The sequence below is a fragment of the Mesocricetus auratus genome, unplaced genomic scaffold, assembly GCF_017639785.1.
Source record: "Mesocricetus auratus isolate SY011 unplaced genomic scaffold, BCM_Maur_2.0 Super-Scaffold_100014, whole genome shotgun sequence".
NCBI classification, from domain to species: Eukaryota; Metazoa; Chordata; class Mammalia; order Rodentia; family Cricetidae; genus Mesocricetus; species Mesocricetus auratus.
Window position 1 is genome coordinate 16,629,274 of NW_024429197.1, and position 13,996 is coordinate 16,643,269.

The 13,996-nt window shown below is 44.2% G+C and overlaps 1 pseudogene; it reads left to right on the forward strand.

The window, feature by feature from the left end:
* Positions 1 to 2,851: 2,851 nt before the first annotated feature.
* LOC121144238 lies at positions 2,852 to 2,937 on the forward strand (annotated as a pseudogene).
* Positions 2,938 to 13,996: the final 11,059 nt, after the last annotated feature.

Genomic DNA, 13,996 nt, shown 5'->3' on the forward strand with positions numbered 1-13,996 from the left:
CAGTAAACAGTCCTAACTGCTGAGCCGTCTCTCCAGCCCCCCACAGTCAAGCTGTCTTGACTTGGTAGTACGTACAGGAATTTTGCCTGTTTTGAAGTATATATAAATGGAACCTATTGGTTTTGGTTCATTCCCTCAATGCTATATTCATGAGGCTTGCCTATGTTGTTGCACATAACGAAATGCAGTATGTTATACCACATATGACACTGTGCTAACAAGATTTTAGTAATTTCTATTTTATAGTTATGATGATTAGCTGCTGTGCTGGTTATACACAAGCTAGAGTCATTTGGGAAGAGATAACTTCAATTGATAAATTGTTTCCATCAGATTGGCCTGTTGCCATACTTGTAGGCCATTTCTTGATTAATGGTTGATGGCGAAGGACCCAGCCCACTGTGGGCGGTGCCACCTCTAGGCGGGTGGTCCTGGTCATTTAAGAAAGCAGGATGAGCAAGCTGTGAAAGCAGGTCGTCATTCAGCAGCATCCTCCATGGTCTCTGCTTCAGTTCCTGCTTCCAGGTTCCTGCCCAGCACTTGAGTTTTTGGTCTTTTGGCCTTGCCCTCTCTTATGGTAGATTGTGATCTAGATCTGTTCCCTTCCAAGTTGCTTTTTTTAAAAATTATTTTATTATGTATATAGTTTTTTATCTGTGTACATGCTTGCACTCCAGGAGAAGGCATCAGATCTCATTACAGATGATTGTGGGCCACCATGTGGTTGCTGGGAATTGAACTCAGGACCCCCGGAAGAACCCGCAGTGCTCTTAACCTCTGAGCCATCTCTCCAGCCCCCAAGTTGCTTTTTGTCAAGATCTTCACTACAGCATTGGAAAGCAAACTAAGATGGAAATTGGAATCAGGGTCAGGAAATATTGTTGGGACAGGCTTTTTTTTTTTTGTGGAGGCTCATTTAAGGACTTTGAATGAGGCCAGAAATGTTATTGAGTGCTCAGAACTTGGAAGATAAGAATGCAGAAGGAAATGCAGGTGACAGAGGCCTGGCTTGTGAAGTTTCAGAGGGAAGCAAATACTCCCTCGGGTTGCTTCTATGTTATTTTATATTAAAAATCCCTAGTTTCCAGCCGGGCGTTGGTGGTGCACGCCTTTAATCCCAGCACTTGGGAGGCAGAGGCAGGTGGATCTCTGTGAGTTTGAGGCCGGGCTGGACCGACAGCCTCCAAAACAATACAGAGAAACCCTGTCTCGTTAAAAATAAAAAAATAAAAATAAATAAATAAATAAAAAAGGAAGAGACCAGCATTTTTGTGGGTCTTGGGTTTCATATTTGGGTCCTCATGCTTATTCAGCAAACACTGAGCCATTTTCCTAGCCCCTGATTTTTTTTTCATTAAATTTAAACTATTTAAAACAGATTGTATATTTTAAATACAAGTATGTAAGACTGCCTAATGGCAATTAAACCCCACCCAAGAGAATTCACTGTTAGGAACACTGACTTTTACAGGGCATCCAAGAGCTGAGGTTCGGGAGGGAGGGTGGAGCTAGATTGTGCATGTTCAGTTCCCCCAGCTCGCCAATCACATACCTGGTGTGACCTCTAAGCCAGGCAGGGCCACGTGGTGCTAGCAGGTTCTCCGTGAACCCGCAGAACTTGGTGGCCCTCCACTCAAGGACACAGCCAGGCAAGTTTCAGTTTGAAGTACGGAAACTGTTGAAAAATGGGTTCTTGAGGGTAGGAAAGTGAAAGGGGTAAACTAAACTCAAAGGCTTCACTTCTAATAATTTAGAATAAAGGGACCAGACCCTCACTCAGTCCCCTGCTTTAGTAGCCATGAAGCCATGACATGCTACAGAAAAGACACATAGGCCTCTGACACTAGGAAACTCCAGATCCTCTAGTCTCCCAGAGTATAGGGCCAAAACTGAACACAAAGAAACTCCAGACCGGACTGCCCTGCCCCTATCTTCCTAGATGCTTGGTTCCTGGAAACTGTTTGGCCACAAAAGAAACTCCAGAGGGGACCAAAACCTCCCCTGTAGTCTCCAGGATATAGTTCTGAAAACTATTGGTATCTATGAACAACAGGCCATCTGCAAATAACAAGGCAAAGCCATAGAAACCATAGAATGTTCCCTTTCAGCACTGACCAATGAAAATAATTGGTACACAGGTATTTCATACCAAAATATGACTTTGAGAAATTCTCCTAATTGTTCCCAAATGTCAACCAATCAGAAACCAACCCGTAGCCTGGTGATGGTGGCGCAGCCTTTAATCCCAGCACTCGGGAGGCAGAGGCAGGCGGATCTCTGTGAGTTCGAGGCCGGCCTGGACCGACAGCCTCCAAAACAATACAGAGAAACCCTTTCTCGCAAAACCAAAAAAAAAAAAAGAAAAAGAAAAAGAAAAACCAAAAAGAAAAAAAAAGAAAAGAAAAACCAGAAACCAACCCGTACCTGCTGATGTAATCCTGTAACTTTTGTCTATAAAACCTAGCAGTAGACAGGGAATGACTCAGTCTTCTTTCCTGATTCTTCAACCCTGCCCCAAGCATTCAAAGCTGCTGTGTGGCATAGGGTCAAGGTGTCATCATCAAATCTAAACTGTCTTTGCAAATCAGCATGCTGGTGTTCACCAAGAAGCTGACCTTGGGAAATTTCCATACCTCTTATCTACTTCATTTTCCATTGTAACTGAGGACCAACTTCCAATATTGCTGTAGTTAAATCTTTCCAGTCTTGTGTTCTAGTCTGTTCTGAGTTGTCCATGAGTTAATATCTGCTTCACAAAGGGTGAATGCATACCACACGGAATGACTGCTTCTGTACTTGCTTTGGCAGCTCATATACTAAAAGAAAGGAAGAAAGAAAGAAAGAAAGAAAAAAAGAGAGAAATTGAAACGATATAGAGAAGGTTAGCATGCCCTGCGCAAGCATGACACACAAAATCATGAAGCGTTCCATTAAAAAAAAACGACTGCTTCCTTAAATCTCTTCAAATGTAACATTTCTATGGGATCCCTGTTAACTTCTGCATAGCCTTGGGATTGCAGTCATCTGGTGGTCTTTCTTGAATGGTAACTGAATAAATTAAGATCGGTGTTCGAATAACCTTGTGTCACTCCTCTTCAGTTTCATAATGCAATGGTGTGGTAGGTTCTACTCTAAACTCCTCTGTCTTTTTCTTAGTTTCATTAGTAGATCTTTCCAAGGATTTTGTCATTTCAATCAATTTTTCATATTTGGCACTGATCCCAAACCACTTTTTAAAGGATAAAACATGAATTACCAAACAAACTGAAAATAATTGTAATTAACATTATATCAATCCCAGCTAAGTTGATTATCTCTTCTCTTAATTTTTCCATTTTTCAAGCCATCCATTGTAGAATCATACAGAGTCCTAACTCCTTGCATTGTAGTATTGTTCCCCATTTTTAATGTGGGAAGGACTTTTTTTAAAAAATAAAACCTAATTCCCCCATTAAGAATTCTGCTTTCTTTTTGTCCAGAGCATCCACAGTGGAGCCATGCAGGAGTAGCAAGCTACAGTGGTGGTGCTTGGCTGGGGGGGGAGGGGTGACACAGTACCTAGGCAGCTAGGGTAGGGCAGCAAGCCCTGGGGTCGCAGTGGACTGTCGCTACGATGCTCAGGCTGGCTGAGGGCAACTGCTCCGGGGGTCAGGAGGCTGAGGGCGCGGCAGAGGCGGCAGCAGTAGAAGACTGAGCAGGGTTCAGGTGGGTGTTGTAGCAGCTGGACTGGAGCTACATGGCCCAGGAAGCGGGTTCAGGCAACACCTGAACCCACAGAGAGAGGGAGTGAGCCACTTGAAAGGCAACGTGGACGCATACAGGAGAATCCAGCGTGGTGGACGTGAAGGCGGAGGGCTGTCAGAATGACAGAACCGGCCACAAGTGGCAACTCCGGCTGCTGCAAAACCGGCAGTGAATGACTGCCTCATCATCTCATACCCCGCTCTGGACGCCAGATGAGGTGATTACTTGTACTAGTCTATTATTAAATAAAACGTGGGGGTCAGATATCAGGGTAAAAACCTGATTGATCAGAGAAGTGGTGGAAAAGGGACCAGTGACCTTTCGCTCTCTCCCTCCTGGATCCAAAATGGCCCGTGAAATCTTTCCAAGTCCCTCTTTACTACTTCCTGTGTCTCTCTATATGTCCTCGGTCCTCTAAAAATTAATTCTGGTCAGCTAGTAGCTGGCTCCACCCTCTAATTCAAGGTAAACTTTATTGTGAGGGAAGCCGGCGGCATTAGATCTCCCTGGAGCCGAAGTTGTAGACAGTTGTGAGCTCCTGGGTATGAGTGCTGGAAACCCCGTCCTCTGTAAGAAGGGTGTGTGCTCTTACCCTCTGAGCTGTCTTCCCAGGTTCTCAGTAGTCTTTTTGAATTGTTAGTATCTCTTTGTACTTAGGAATTCTTCACCTCCAGTGTCTTACATGTTTTTTTTTTCACACAATTTTCAAGACTTTATTTTCATAGAAGTTGGTTTTTGTGTGTGGAGTGAGGCAGAGCTCTAATTATTTCTGCATCAATAAACAGTTGCTTGGCTCTGTTATTGGTTAGTCTGTCCCTTGCCAAGCATCTTCATTGCCACTTCAACCATATCAATACTGTTTTTACTCATATTGTTGTGCCCAAATTCTGAACCTCAAAGTCACCAAGAGACCCATTCCAATGCAAAAGCAAAGAACCTTTTATTGTTTAATGAGTTAACTGTTTTAACTTGGGCCCCCTGTCCGTTCATCTCTGCAGGTGGAATGAGAAGGGCCCAGAGAAACCTCCAGAGGGGAATTTATTGGGGTGTGCAAGGGGAATGTCTAGGGGTATGCAACAGTCTCAGGACTGGTGCGCTTTCAGACTTGGGCAACCTGTCCTGTGTTGATTGGTCAGCTGGTTGTTATGGCCTATTGGCCCTCCCAGGGCAGTTGCTATGTTCTGCACTTCACTCTTGTGCCCCCTTTACCATAAAGCACTCTAAAGCACTCCCAGAGCCTGTCAGCTAACTTCTGATAGGTTCCTGGCCACGTGAAGTGTATCCGATCTCCTAGAGATTAGGGCAGGTCAGAAGTTGGGAAACTAAGCTTGAGTGCTGAGTCAGGGGCCTTTGTCGTGCTAGGTCTTTTCTGCAGTCTGTCATGGCTTCTAAAGCAGGGGCCTGGGTGAGGGTCTGGTCCTTCAATGTGAGGTCTGTTTCTCAAGTTTGAACTGTAGTCTCTCTTATGCCTGTGTTATCTTACATGGTTAAGCTGTTATCTTTAGTATGAAAATATTAAATGGAAGTTCTCAAGCTGGGCTTGGTGGCAAAGACCTGTAATCCCAGGTACTGGGGAGGCTGAAGCAGAAAAATTACAACTTTCAGAGTAAGTGCTAGGCTAACCTGGGCAGTTTATTGGAATTCCACATCAGAAAGAAAGAAAAAAAGAACAGAGTTGGCAATATAGCTCAGTGGTAGATCACTCACCTGTCGCGTCACCTGCGCTGCCTGTGTCTGAGAACGTGCGGAGGGTGTCGGGGATTGACAACACAGAGACTCGTTCAACGATGTAAAGAAAACTTTAAGCAGGCTCCAAAAAGGTTCAAGAAAACTTCCCAAGAAAGGCTCCCACCAGAGAAGCTTCTGCTCTCCTCTCTACCCTGGCTGGTTCTGCTCTGACCCCAGAAACTGATCTGGGCGTGGCAGAAGAGGCGGTTAGTCTCTGGACAAGGTCGAGCTCAGGGTGGTTTCTGCGGGCAGGCCTTTTCCAGGAACTTAATGCCCCCAGGCATTGTATTGTTTTTAGTAAACATTGTCTTACAGCTGCCTACTCCCAGGCAGAAGGGGAAGTGGGTCTCTGCTCAAGGTCTGGTGTTCCCACAATTCACCCCTTTTTATTTTTAAATGAGGCACTCCTGGCTTAGGTCAAGTAGGGTCACCCTCCCTTTCCCGTCCTTGGGGGACCTTGAACCCCTGTCTTAGGCGGGAGGGGTCTTCCCCACAGGTGGCCCGTCATCAGAGCACCCCAACTTTAAATCATCTGTAACCAACCTTCATGGCTATCGGGATTGCCATGGGCTAGGCTAAGCAATACTTGGTTACGGATCTCTTGCCTCTGGAACAAGGCACGTTTGAGCCCGGCATAAAGCCAGAATGCCTACCGCCACTGCCACCATTTCCAGGACCCCCATTGACATAGCGCCTCTCCATCACCGTACCCATCACCAGATCTGGGCCATAACATTCTACCAGCCTTCGTCTGTTACAAGGGTAACCCACACGTGATTTACATTCTGTTACAAGGGTAACCTGCATGTGATTTACATTTACAATTTGATGAAGTTTACAATTGTTCCAAGATCTGCTCAGGAAAGCATTTAGAAAGTGCACTTGCACAGATACATTAGGTACAATCATTGATGTTACACATGTAGCATTATAAAAAATATGAACAATAGGCTTGTGCACTATCCACAGAGCACCAATTTGTTCCTGTGGTGATGCAGTTTGTTGATTTAACGTCAGCTGATTATGCGACTTGAGTCAAAGTCTCCTTTTTGTCGCATTAGGACAAGTTGCATCTCTCTAGAAAAATACACTGGCCTAGGCACGATTCCAGAAACAGGAACCACCAAGTCTGATATTTCAAGTGACCATGTCCTGTTCAATTACTGAAAAGAGGCTTTTGCCCCTCATCACAGTCCATACCATGTCCAAATGTTTTAAATGGGTCCTTTTTTCTCTGTTGGCTTCACGATGAAAACTCATCGGTCTGGAAGGTTGATGCAGCAGATCTGTTGAGAAACTGGAAATCTCGAACCGACTGTTTTCTTTCTTTCTTGGGCTCTAGATTCGATGACAGCAAGGGTCAGGAACACTGATTTAGGAGATCTCACTCAAACTGGCTTAGGTAGGCTCCCATGGTCTCAGGTCCAGTTTTGCTCTGCTCCAAGCCGAAGCTTTTATTCTTTTCCTACGAGAAAACACAAACATGCCCTCGACCCCAATTTAGGGTCTTCTCCACTGTCTAGTGTATGGATGTCTCCATTTGACCTGAGCAATGGTTGCTCAAGTTCCATCATGCCAGAATCTGTCTGAAGCTCACTGGCATTCACATTATAAAATTTTAAAATGAGGAGTGTATTATTTGATGAGTCATGTGGGGACTGGGGACATTATTCCCCCTTTTTTATTTTCTAAAAAAAATTTTTTTTGAACTGTTGAAGCTGGACCATAATAGTAGAAGGATTTGTCTACCCTCCTTGGTTGACTATCTAGGTAAATTGGGATTACTACTTAGATTATTTGTAGATGCCCATTAAAAAGGACACATTCATTAAATATTTCCCAAAAACTTCTGAAAATCACTCAAAGATTGTAAACTATAATGTGTCCAAATAACTTGTGAAAATTATTTGAAGTCTGTGAGCAGTCTTTCCCAATCTAACCTGTAGAGCTCTCACTAGCTGACAAGGCCTCATTTGTATCTTAAATTTTTCTGTTAAAACATTAACAGACTGGCTGGATGTTCCTTTTAGCTATATATAAAGCAATCTAGGTAGCTTCTGAACTATTTTTGAAGGGATTTAAGTATCCTTTTAATCATATAAGCAGTTCACACTCACGCAATCACAATCACATTTCATACATACCGGTGTGGCCACACCATACATTCAGAACATACATGCATCTTTCAGTCATCCTTTTTCCCTAGGTCATGATTAGTCTGTTGCAATGAAGCTTCCTTAATTGAAATCTATGTAAAAGAACAACTCCAGCCAATCCTTGAACTAAGAGGTTAAAAAGTCCTATGTTCTTTATCATTCCTCCATTTGAGCTACAGTCATGGGGTACAGCCGTACCTACTCCTAGTAACTCTGTAGGTGCGAGGTGGAGAGGCCTGGCTTTTGGCCAAAAGTTTTTAGAGATGACTCACAAAATAGAACTTAAATGTAAACAAAAATTTCCATTTTATATACCTTTGTCTTTTTCTTTTTGTTTACTTAATACCAGTACCTCTTTACTGTTACAAATTTTTTTTCACCCTTTTTTTTTTAAAGTCAGGGTTTCTCTGTATTGTTTGAGGCTGTCAGTCCAGCCTGGCCTTGAACTCAAGAGATCTGCCTGCCTGTGTCTCCCAAGTGCTGGGATTAAAGGCGTGTGCCACCACCGCCCAGCTTGTTACCAATTTTTTTTTTCTGTATTATTTGGAGGCTGTCTTGGAACTTGCTTTGTAGACCAGGCTGGCCTTGAACTCAAGAGATCTGCCTGCCTGTGTCTCCCGAGTACTGGGATTAAAGGCGTGTGCTGCCAACGCCCGGCTATTCACCCATTTTCAATCCAACTTTCAACCCAGGATATTCCCTCATGCAAAAAGCCTTAAGATTTACACAATCCACCCTCCAATTGAGGGCAATCTCTGGGTTCCCCTTCCCCCCTCCACCTTAATGTCAGGCTAAGGCCTAGAGATTTAATCCAATCCCCCCCATCTGAGGGCAATCTCTCAGGGTCCCCTTACTTTCCTGACCTTTGTCAGGCGAAGGCCTGGAGATTTAATCCGGTACCCCTAGCTTGGTACCCCTTTTTAACACATCCACATAGCCTTACTGGCTAGCCTTTTAGCTCTCTCAGTTCCCCTTTACTTTCCTGACCTCAGTGGATCAGGCGAAAGACTGGAGACTTTTTATTTTATTTCTTATTTTACCTTTTTTTTTTTTCATTTCTTTTTTGAGACTGGGTTTCTCTCTATCCTTTTGGAGGCTGTCTTGGAACTTGCTCTATAGACCAGGATGGCCTCATTCCTTCCTATCTCTGCCTCCCGAGTGTTGGAATTAAAGGCGTATGCCACCAACACCCGGCTCTCTGAATATCATAGCAAACATCCTCCCAATCTGGGACATTTAAGCCTTCCCCACTAATGAACCATGGGCTCCCTCGTTCAATCCATTTTAAAAAGCCTGCCATGGTTGTAGTCCCCTGTTCTTCAAGCAACTTTTTTACGTGATACTGTAATTTAAACTTCCAGGGACTATCTCCCATTGTTTCTTTTCCTATTTTCCTCCATCTGTCCTTAGCTGGCAAAAGGGACGACCTCGTCCACTTACCTCGCTTTCACGATCTCGGTAGGACCTCCAATTGTCGCGTCTGCTGCGCGGCCTGTGTCCGAGAACACGTGCGGAGGGTGTCGGGGATTGACAACACAGAGACTTGTTCAATGATGTAAAGAAAACTTTAAGCAGGCCCCAAAAAGGTTCAAGAAAACTTCCTAAAAAAGGCTCCCACCAGAGAAGCTTCTGCTCTCTCCTCTACCCTGGCTGGTTCTGCTCTGACCCCAGAAACTGATCTGGGCGTGGCAGAAGAGGCGGTTAGTCTCTGGACAAGGTCGAGCTCAGGGTGGTTTCTGCGGGCAGGCCTTTTCCAGGAACTTAATGCCCCCAGGCATTGTATTGTTTTTAGTAAACATTGTCTTACAGCTGCCTACTCCCAGGCAGAAGGGGAAGTGGGTCTCTGCTCAAGGTCTGGTGTTCCCACACTCACCCAGCATGCCTAAGTCCCTGCTTTCTATCCCCAGTGCTGCAAAAATCAGCCAGCCAAGCAAGCAAGCTAGAAACACAATTCATAGGTTTTAAATTACTATTACTATTAAATATTTACACTATTTGGCCGGGTGGTGGCGCCGAACACCTTTTTTTCCCCAAGACAGGGTTTCTCTGTGTAGCTTTGTAAGTAAACCAGGCTGGCCTTGAACTCACAAAGATCCACCCACCTCTGCCTCCCAAGTGCTGGGATTAAAGGCGTGCTGGGCTATCACTGTACACCTTTAATTCCAGCACTTGGGAAATAGAGGCAAGCGACTTGTCTAGAGTGAGTTCTAGGACAGCCACGGCTACAGAGAGAAACCTTGTCTCAGAAAACAAAAGAAAACCAGAAAAAAGGAAAGAAAGGAAGAAAGATCATACACCATTCACATGGAGATTGCTCTGTCTCGTCCTGTCTACCCATGTACGTATACTGTATATGTTATCTACTGGGTAATCACCTGGTGGCTTTCTCTTATTAGACTGACTACTGTGGTGTTGGAATGCTTGTGTTTATTTTACTTAGTAATGTCTAGTGTATAGAGTAGTGATGCTGGCAATTCATATCCGCCACAGGGTAGCCATACAGTGCTTCTTTCTGTAAAAATGTATGTATAATAGGATAATGATGGACAGATGAGAGAGAACACATTTACATAACTTGCTACATCAGACTGTTAAAATCGGTTTGTTATTAGTTGTTCATCCCTTACTGTGACTGAAAGACCCCTACCCAGGACCCCCTAGGAAAAGAAAAGCAAGGCCAGGCCGTTGCCTAATGAAAGAAACCCAGACCAGGTGTCTCACCCTCAAAACAGGATGTCAGAGATAGCAGTCATGGGACCCGGATAATAATTGCTGAAGCGTGCTGGGAACTTTCATATGACAATACCAGGACACCTAGTCCTTGGCAACTACCCTTGCCCCCAGTTGTGTCTATGATCACCATAGTAGTCATGGGACCCGGATAATAATTGCTGAAGCGTGCCGGGGTCTTTCATAAAGTAATACCAGGAAACTTAGTCCGTGGGAACTACCCCTGCCCCCAAGATGAGCCAATGAAATGCCTGTTACTTATGTAACCATTAAAACTCTATAAATATTGTACTCCCTGAAAGCCCGGTATGCTCTGCACCCGAGTTGCAGTAGCATCCGCAGGCACCTGTGTACTCAATAAATCACCTCTTGCATTTGCAGCCAGTGGTCTGGCCCCGGTTCTTGGGCAGAGGGTTCGGTTCAGTGCCCGGCGCTTTGATGCCGAGGTCTTTCATGACTATACATTTTATCAAGGTATATATGTACCGGGGAATGTATAATATGTATAGAGTTCAATTCTATGAGCAGTTTCAGGCATCCATGAATAGAGTGTATCTCATATTAACAAGAGATAATCGATGTAGTTTATTGTACTAGCCATCTTATGTAACTTTAGGCTGTTACCTTCTGCCATTTTTGTTGTTTTTTTGTTTGTTTGTTTGTTTGTTTTTCAAGACAGGGATTCTCTATGGCTTTGGAGGCTGTCCTGGAACTCACTTTGTAGACCAGGCTGGCCTCGAACTCACAGAGATCCGCCTGCCTCTGCCTCCCGAGTGCTGGGATTAAAGGCATGCGCCACCAACGCCCGGCTACCTCATTCTTTTTATGTAGTTACAATTTTCAGTTCATCTATATGAATTATTTTGGGGCTGGTTTGTTTAGTTTCCTGACAGTCTCACTATCTGTAGCCCAGACAGGTCTGGAATTCACTGAAGTAGTTCATGCTGTCCTTGAATGACAGCATGCTTCTTAAGTCTCCTGAGTTGCTGGGATCACAGCCATGACCACCATAGCTGGCTCATTTCTATACATTTCTTTCTTTCTTTCTTTCTTTCTTTCTTTTTTCGAGACAGGATTTCTCTGTGTAGCTTGGAGTCTTTCCTGGGACTCGCTCTGTAGACCAGGCTGGCTTCAGACTCTCGGACATCCACCTGCCTCCGCCTCCCAAGTGCTGGGATTAAAGGTGTTCCGCCACCACTGCCTGGCTGCATTTCTAATCATTTCTAAAGAGATTTAATTTTACTTTTATTTTTGTGTGTGCCCGTGGAAGTTAGAAGAGAGCAATGGGTGCCCCGAAGATGGAGTTATGGGCAACTGTGGACTGCCTGACATGGTGCTGGGAGCCAAATGTTGCCCTGAAAGAGCAGCAAGTGTTCTTAGCCCCTGAGCCACCTCTTCAGCCTCATTTATCCACCGCTTAAAATAAGGTTGTCAGCCGGGCGCAGTAGCAAATGCCTGTGCTCACACCTACTCCATCTCAAAAGAAATAAGAAACGAAAAGCTTGTCATATTATGTATACATAAACACAATGGCGCTTTAATGATTCACTCTCTAAACAAATAGGAACACAGTAATGAGATGTCCTACCTAGGAGAAGAATCTTTCTCAACATTTATTTAGGAACTTAATGTTTCTTAATAAAATTTTTATAGTAATTTCTTATAGTTGTTGTAGACCTTTTGTCAAATTTATCCCTCCTGCTGTTTAAAGACATTTTACTAGCATGTATTAATCGGGTAGAATAAAGCATTTCATAATGAGATTGCATTTATTTATCTTGTGTGTGAGTGTTTTGTCTGCGTGTATGTCTGTACACTATGTGTGCTTGGTATCCTCAGAGATCAGAAGAGGGTGTTGGATCCCCTGGAACTGGAGCTAAGGGTGGTTATGAGCGGCCATCTGGGTGTTGTGAATGGAACCTAGATCCTCTGCAAGAGCAGTAAGTGAGTTTAACCACTTACTCATCTCTCCAGGCCCCATAATGACATTGTCATAGTGCATATTATGTACTTTCACCACATTCACCCCATGTCCCTTTTTATCTGCCTTGTGCTGGTTGGCTTTTGTCAACCTGACACAAACCTAGACATATCTCAGAAGAAAGAATTTTTGTTTGTTTTGTTTTTGGAGACAGGGTTTCTCTGTGGCTTTGGAGGCTGTCCTGGAACTAGCTCTTGTACACCAGGCTGGTCTCTAACTTGTGGAGATCTGCCTGTCTCTGCCTCCCGAGTGCTGGGATTAAAGGCGTGTGCCACCAATGCCCGGCTGAAGAAGGGATTTTAATTGAGAAAATGCCTCTGTGAGATTGGCTTGTAAACCAATTGATAAGATATTGTCTTGACTAACGATTGCTGTGGGGAGGCCCATTTTATGGGTGAGGCTGTGGCATCCCTGGGCAGGTGGTTTTGGCTGGTATAAGCAAGCAGACCATTTAGCCAGGTGGTCGTGGCATGTGCCTTTAATCCCAGCACTCAGGAGGCAGAGGTAGGCTGTATTCTATGAGTTCAATCAAGGCCAGCCGGGTCTGCAAAGGAAGTTCCAGGACAGCCAGGGCTGTTAACACAGAGAAACCCTGTATCATAAAAAAAAAAAGAAAGAAAGAAAGAAACTAAAAGAAAGAAAAGCAGACCATTGGAACAAGCCAGTAAGCAATATTCCCTCATGGTTTCTGTTTCAGTTCAGCCTCATTTCCTGTCTTTGGGTTCCTGCCTCCAGGTTCCTGCCCTGACATCCCTCTGTGATGAAGTGTGACCTGAGAGTTCTAAGATGAAATAGACGTTTCCTCCCTAAGTTTCATTTGGTCATGTGTTTATCACAGTAACAGAGACCTATTTCAAGACACTCCTGCTGGTCCTCCTCTTCCCAAACAACCCTTCTGCTTCCATGGTGTCCCCCTCAAAACATAGGGAAAATAATGAACTGTAGAGCCTGTACCCTCACTCAATTGTTCCGCCACTCTTCCAATCCTCCTGCCTTCTGAAGAGTTTTGAAAAATTTAAGACAAGGTTTCACTAAATTTTCTAGGCTGATCTTGAAATCTTTCCATCCTTGAACTTCTTCTGGTCTTATTGCCTCAGTTTCTCTAGTAATTAAAATTATAGGACTGAGCTACTGGAACTGGTTCATGCCCATTTTATCTTTTATTTTTGAAGACAGGGTCTCATATAGCTTGTGCTGGATTTGAACCCCCCAATTCTTTTGCCTCTACTTCCTGAGTGCTAGGATTGCCAGTTAAGGAATGGATGGGTGTCATGATTAGGGTTTCGTGGTATACCAAGTGAGACACACAGAGCCAGATCCTCATGACATTAGAGAAAATAACTTTCTGCATATCCTTATACCTTGTTGATTATATTGCCATTGCAAATTATCATTACTATTATTGTTTGTTCGTTTGGCTTTTATGTTTGTTTTGGTTTTTCAAGACAGCCCTAGCTGTCCCGGAACAGGCTCTATATACCAAGCTGGCCTTGAACTCACAGAGATCCACCGGCCTCTGCCTCCCAGGTGCTGGGATTAAAGGCATGCGCCACCACTGCCCAAATGTTGTTTGTTTTTCGAGACAGAGTTTCTCTGTATTGTTTTGGAGGCTGTCCTGGAACTCGATCTGTAGACCAGGCTGGCCTCGAACTCACAG